General features: G+C 35.2%; 1 long non-coding RNA gene across 1 annotated transcript in view; it reads left to right on the forward strand.

Moving 5' to 3' along the window:
- The window catches only part of LOC138849792 (uncharacterized), a 31,169-nt gene extending 25,101 nt beyond the window's left edge, over positions 1 to 6,068 (forward strand). Inside the window, exon 3 of the long non-coding RNA XR_011388965.1 lies at positions 5,245 to 6,068. This is a non-coding gene — a long non-coding RNA (uncharacterized lncRNA). The remainder of the gene's footprint in view (positions 1 to 5,244) is intronic.
- Positions 6,069 to 7,367: the final 1,299 nt, after the last annotated feature.

The raw sequence follows: 7,367 nt of genomic DNA on the forward strand, positions 1-7,367 counted from the left end.
AAAGTGTATTCGTGAGTTCTCAAACAGTGAGGCGCATCATATTTTGTTAATATACCTTGTTGTGAGATTTAGGGGAGGTCACAATTTTAGATGTGTAGAGTAATTTATAGTTATATGCATGGGACACTAAAGCAAGAGTTTGCTTCTTTAATAATTAGTTTGATATACAGCATAATTAACTAAGTGGTAGCAATAAAATTACATAGCCATGCAATAATTCATTTCGTGTTCATGCACCATGTCCAATTTTTTCTGTGTTAACCTTTAACCTGCATATTATCACACACATTATTAATTTGTACAAACAGATGCTCATTTTATTTTATTTTTTAATTACCTGAGTGGGTCTGACAATGAATATGTATGCGACCATATTAACAAGATGTAGCCTCAGAACATTTTGCTGAAAAACATAAAATATCCCTTCAATATTTTAAAATAACAAAGACTGATACTTCAAGATGTATCTATCAAAATTGAGCATTAAATTACATCAGTATTTAAAATTGAATCATAAAGTGATATAATAATAAAGAGAATAGTAAGAAGCAAGTAACAGTTTATGAGGCATATATAACCACTTGAAGGGCATATTTTTGCAGTGCAGTGTAGGAGACATTGCAATCAGCCAAATGTTCCCTAGTGATCTATTTGTCCTTTTCTGAATGTGGATACATTAATGGGTTGATGATCTGATCATAGCAGACATTCATTTCTTTCAGAATCCAAAATATTGAGTCTTTTTGTTTGTTTGACAGGCAGAGTTAGACAGTGAAAGAGAAAGAGACAGAGAGAAAGGTCTTCCTTTCCATTGGTTCACCCCCCAAATGGCTGCTACGGCTGGCGTGCTGCGCCGATCTGAAGCCAGGAGCCAGGAGCTTCCTCCTGGTCTCTCATACGGCTGAAGGACCCAAGCACTTGGGCCATCCTCCACTGCCTTCCCGGGGCCACAGCAGAGAGCTGGCCTGGAAGAGGAGCAACCAGGACAGAATCCGGCACCCCGACCAGGACTAGAACCTGGGGTGCGGGCGCCACAGGCGGAGGATTAGCCTATTGAGCTGTGGCACCAGGCAAAATATTGAGTTTATAAAGATGAATGGAAATGGTGAACATAGAGCATATTTATTTATGTCCACTCATGTAATATTTAAGTGGAATATCTGTAGCTGCGGCAAAAAATTAGAGAAAAATTATGGTGACCTTATTTTAAGATTTGTATGGAAAAAAAGAAAGAAGCAAAGAAAGACAGAAACAAAGAAGCCAAGAAAAAAATATAGAAAACCTATTCTAAAATGAATAACTTTTACCTTCTTCAAATAGGCCAACAAGTCACTATCTATTATGCTGCATCCTGTTTTTCTGAAAATTGTTGATTTCTTTATGCAAAACAATTTGGTAACGCAGAAATTTTGGTCCAACATTTAAGTGAGCTCATAGTTATAAAAACAGATATATTCACAGAAAGCATTCTCTTTCTCCTTTTATTTTTTTCTTAAAGAACATTGACTGAACATAAATGAGGCACAGTTAACACTGGCTAAGAGTGTTACAGTACAATGATGGCCATGTATATCAGATTTGTGTTCCTTTGCTAAAGTAATGGTATTTTATCTTTCCCAAAGTTACAAAGTATTTGCTTTATTTTTTAGTTTTCCAGTTCTGTTCCTAATTTTAAAAGAAGTTTAAAAATTTAAAAATTATTTTATTTATTTGAAAGGTGGAGAGAGAGAGAAAGAGAAATAAAGAAACAAGCACTCTCATCTGCTGATTCGCTCCCCAAATTCTGGCAATAACCAGGACTTAAGCTAGGAGCCTGGAAATCCATCCAGGTTCTCTTTGTGGGTGGCAGGAAGCCAAGTACCTGAGCCAGCACCTGCTGCTTTCTGGGTACACATTAGCAAGAAGCTGAACTAGGAGAATAGGGCCTGATTCCACACCCAGGCACTCCAATTCAGCAACTTAACTGCTGCAACTAAAAGCCTGCTTCTTTTATTTTATTCGTGTATGTGTTTGTGTGTGTGTGTGAGATCCTAATTCTTTAACTGGTAGTCTTTAATACTCTATTGGAAGAAACTAGAATTAAGAATAATTTTGATTCATAGTACAAATAAATTCCTGGTGATTATAATTAAGAAACTATCCTAATTCTTACTTGCCGTAGCCCTATAGAGATTTTGTTGATTGTGGCAAAAAATAACTTCTTTTTTAATTTCCTTAATTTCTGGTGGTTTCTATTTAGAGACTGGTACAGTTAGAAACTGCCACTGTGGCTCTATTACAGTTCTGCTGGGGGTTTAACTTATTAGATTTGGACCTAACCTTATCAAACGAGCTTCTAACTAATGATTATACTCTGAAGACCACTTTTACACTAATTGGCTTTCCCTGTTTAATTGTTTTACAAAATTGATAATTTAGTAGAAATATAATAAGCCCTTAATATTTTAGATAATTTGGCCCCTTTGTGGTCTTTAGAGGTTTCTCACTTAATAGAAAATTGGAATGCACATTGTAAAATTTAGGTCTACCTTTCAGCACCTGATTTGTAAAGGCAGCATGACAGTATAAAGAAGATTTTCCAGTCCCATAGTTCTCCCACACATATTAGAATGGTTATACATTGAAAATTTGGTTTTCTTTTAAATATTGATTTGTATAAAAGATAAACTTAAAGTATTTCTGAAGGATGTCAAGTAGTATTGCAGTTTTCACAAGGACTTTTATAAAATCTTTTCAAACAAGGCAAAAATTCATTTTTATTTTCCACTTCATTAAATTAAATTAAAATGCAGTGTCATTATTTACCCAATTTTGCTTGGTGGGAATATAGCAGAACCAGTTTCCTGATTTACAGAATCATGCATTCTGAAGCATGTGATCACAATAGTTTAAAGATTCTTGATTGACTTTAAAATATTTATTGATACTGCTCTGTTAGGAACCTTAGATGAAGATTAACTCTGAATGCTCTTCTTAACACTTACTAAAGAAGTTGCAACAGGTTCTAGAAAAATATTTCTTGTGTTGTTTTATGAAACTTTAAATGTCCTTATTTCCAGAGACTATGTGTTCCATAGGATGATCTTATGCACAGTGTAGAGGGAAATGCCACAGGGCTTCCTGGCAATCTACTAACCGAATAGAGCATCCTGTTTTCCCTAGACTGGACAAAGAATGGGAAACAAAGAAACAGAAGAAAAACTTGCCACCATAAAGATGGTGAATATGTCCATCCATTTCACCGGGTGACAAGCCACACGATTTGTTATGCTGGTACATGAAAGAAAGCCTGTCTAGTAAATGAGTAATGAAATGAAAGGATTTCTGTCCCCTTCAGTGAATATGGGAAAGTAAGAGAAGGAAGACATGGTTAGTGTGCTTTCATGTTACAGCATCATTTTTTAAGTGCATATAAGCTAAATTTTGGGGCCTAGTGATAAAATTAAGCAGCTTGTACAACTCCTTATAATCATATTTTTGTTTTTAACATTTCACAGCAATTAAAATATCATTCACAGCCGGCGCCGTGGCTCAATAGGCTAATCCTCGGCCTTGCGGCGCCGGCACACCAGGTTCTAGTCCCGGTCGGGGCACCGGATTCTGTCCCGGTTGCCCCTCTTCCAGGCCAGCTCTCTGCTGTGGCCCGGGAAGGCAGTGGAGGATGACCCAAGTGCTTGGGCCCTGCACCCACGTGGGAAACCAGGAGAAGCACCTGGCTCCTGCCTTCGGATCAGCGCGGTGTGCCGGCCGCAGTGCATCAGCTGAGGCCGCCATTGGAGGGTGAACCAAAGGCAAAGGAAGACCTTTCTCTCTGTCTCTCTCTCTCACTGTCCACTCTGCCTGTCAAAAAATAAAAAAAAAAAATTAAAGAAAATTAAAAAAAAATCATTCACCATTTCCAAAAGAATTGTCATACATCATGAGAACAAATCAGAGGTTAAATGAATTGAAAAATGTAAAAGGAAATCATTTAAATGTGATCCTAAGGTCAGTTTTTGTTCTTTACAGGCTTGCTCCTAACTTTAGATATGCAGATATGCACATTGCTCTTTTAGTTACTAACTCTGTCTACACACTTAATTTTGAGTAGCAAACTACATCTCTAAGTATTTTAAAGTAGCCCTAAATTTCCAAAAAACAACATCTAGAGCGGAGACTGATACAGCTGTAGATATGATGTAGAAGCAGTTTGGAAAATTGTACAACATGTTCCACAGGGTGCATCCCCCACGATATACCTGTAATCTCAGAACCCAGTGAATGCCATCAATAACGCAGGAAGTGAAATTAATTACAGGCTCCTAGTCAGCCTCCCCCTGTCACTGGTGGCCCATTATAATGAATCATTCTTCAAATTGAGAAGAGATTGACAGAAATTTTATAAACTTTTCACTCCCCATGTCTTCCCTGTGTAATAAGTGCCTGCTGTACACTGGGAAAGTGATTAAATATCAATTTCACGGAAACCTGGGAATAATGTTTAAAAGACTAATGAGACACTATTTTTACTGCCTGGGTACTGTGACTCCCCCATGAGTCAGAAGAACTCCTGTCATTCTAATTAGTCATCATTTGGTCAGGTTTCTTTTTTTTTTTTTTTCTTCAGTTTCTCTCCCTTAAAGGTCCCTAATTGGGTTATTTAAGAACTTTAAACTTAGTACCTCAGTAGGAGGAATGTTCTTAAAGATCAATACAATTGTCATGTCATATTTCTTTTGATTTTTCACACCCAAGTTAGCACCAGTTTTATTTGAAAAATATAACTTATAATAAATCCATTTCCAACTGACCTTATGCCAACATAAAACTCACGTTATTAAAAATTAACTTTTAAAAAACACCTGAAAAGGATCTCTTGTCCCCAAATTATGACCATACCCCTACATTTGATATGCATTTAAAATTATTATTCCAATTATTCTGTCCATTTCTGTAAAAGGAGCACAATACCTCTTCTACAATAATGTCTGAATTAGAACCAGTTCCTACAAAAGTAAAACAGACACATTCTTTCTCCAACATTAAAATGAATTGAGTACTTACAATAGATGAAGTGCTCTAATTTCAGGAGAATTTGAAAAACTACTTTTTTTTCCTGAACTTAAATACATCATGCACATAATCTTCTTTTAGACAACTGAGATTACAACTGCCTAGAAAGATACAAAGACCTTTATTCATATTTTCTTTCAAAATAATTTTCAATTTTCTGTGGTTTAATAAACATATCATATGTTTGTTTAGCTTAAGAGGTAGAAGAAACAAGAAAAATATTTTACTGCGTTCTCCCATCTGAAGCTGAAGTCTTTTGGATCACCTTGCGGAGCTGGAACTGCACTTCCCCTCTCCTCCAGTGTTTCAGTGGATGGGAGATCTAAGAAGGAATCACTGCCTATCTTTAACAAAGCTGTTGTTACATACATTCCATCAGCCCTACTGTAAAATATCCTTTTGTGTGCTTTTACAGTGACACATTACTTACTGAGATATATTCCGAAAAGTGTGTCGTCATGGGATTTTGCTTTGAGACAATGAAGTGCATTTACATGATGTTATTATTTATACAAAATAATCTTATGGGACCACTGTCATAACTCCCGTATTTCATTTGTTGTTATGCAACCATGTGACTGTTTATGTGAATATCAGTTTACCCCCCCCCAGCCTCTTATCAACTTGAATATGAGGAAATCACCAGTGTCTTAGCCAAGTCTTTGATAAAAATGGATTTTTGTCCAAATAGCACTGATATTTCATGAGCCTGGAAATTTTATCCATCATCAATTTACTTAAGAGTATCTTCTTCACACCTCACAATCACCAGTCTTTTCACAAATTTAGTATGAAAGGCTTTGAAAAATGCATTGTAAAAGATATCTAGAAATGCCTGGAAATGACTTCTCACATCCTAACAGCACCAATAAAAGGATAATGAGGTCTGATACCAGTGATTTCTTGTGTAACCTCTTATTTTCAAGTCAGGGTGTTTCTGTTTCCAGCCTTCTGACTAGTTTTTCGTCCTTCATGTCTTCTCTATTCAACATAGGTGCAAGTCAACAGGATTATCTGTGTTCTCTTACAGGATCATTCAGAAAGAAATAGACATGGATTCGCTTACAGAAGCTAAGTTGCAATCACCTCTGCACTAACAATGACCTAAATCTTACTTCTTTTCACAGTTAAATCTAAAATAAACACCCAGAGAATAAATGAACCATGCTTTAATTTGTATATGATATGAAGCCAAACACTTATAGAAGGAAGTGTAACAAAGAAAACTTCTTTTAAAAAGGTGAAAGTGAATTAAAAATTCAGAACTATGAGCACTTATTGCTACATATTTAAAACGTGCAAGTTTTTGGAGTTGATATTTTTCAATAAAGCTATTGATATATTAGAAATAAATAAGAATGCTAGTAAAAAGTCATGTCAGCTTTGAGAAACTGAAATTACATAAATAGAATGAATCTTATAGAATCTTGTCAACACTACCTTGGGTTATAGAAGACACCAATCTTGTTACAAAACACCCTATTGAAAACACAGTTTCAGGAATCCATTCTGGATAGTTCCCTCTTGGTTACTGCTAATTACTGAAGACGTCTCTAAATTTGGCCGAGGAACTATATGCAAAACACACACAATTTACCAATTCATGTGATTTGGCACAGATGCTATGGTTTTTTAAATTTACCTCACGAGAATCAGAAGTTTAAATAAGATGTCCCAGAATATTATTTTTTCTAAGATAGCTTTTTGTTTGTTTTCATGTCATTCATAGGTGAATAGAATAATTAATTATGTTGAATGTTGAGATGTAAGATAGGATTTCACTAACAACATCACTTCTGTCCCTTAAGCAAGGTATTATAAATATATATAAAAAAGCTATGATAAAAGCTGTATTCACCTAACCAGGTCAAAGAACTCTGCGTTCTCTAAGCCCAAGACACTAAATTTCAACAAGTTTTTGGCAAGTTTGTTTCTTAGTTTCGTGTTGTATTAATTTTGATTCCTACCAGCATTTAATTTTAGCTCTCATGCACTTTATCTGAATTAAATTCAAAATATATGTTTGAAGCACATTTTTAAAGACAGTGGAGAAAATGAAGTAATAATAACCTAAAAATGATCATGAATTTTTAGTAAAAATGTTCTTGTTACCTTTCCTCCAACTATAATTTTAACCATCTTTTTCTTTAAAAATGAAAGAATGCTATACATTTGAGGATTCTCATGTTTTTAAATTTCCCCACATATAGATTCAATTAATTGAATCAAATTTGCTTAAATAGAGACTGCCAAAGGGAAGAATTGTATTCTTACTGTTCTTCTGAATCTTTATCACTGGTAAATTAAAGAGTTTA

The sequence above is a fragment of the Oryctolagus cuniculus genome, chromosome 5 (genome assembly GCF_964237555.1).
Source record: "Oryctolagus cuniculus chromosome 5, mOryCun1.1, whole genome shotgun sequence".
Lineage (NCBI taxonomy): Eukaryota > Metazoa > Chordata > Mammalia > Lagomorpha > Leporidae > Oryctolagus > Oryctolagus cuniculus.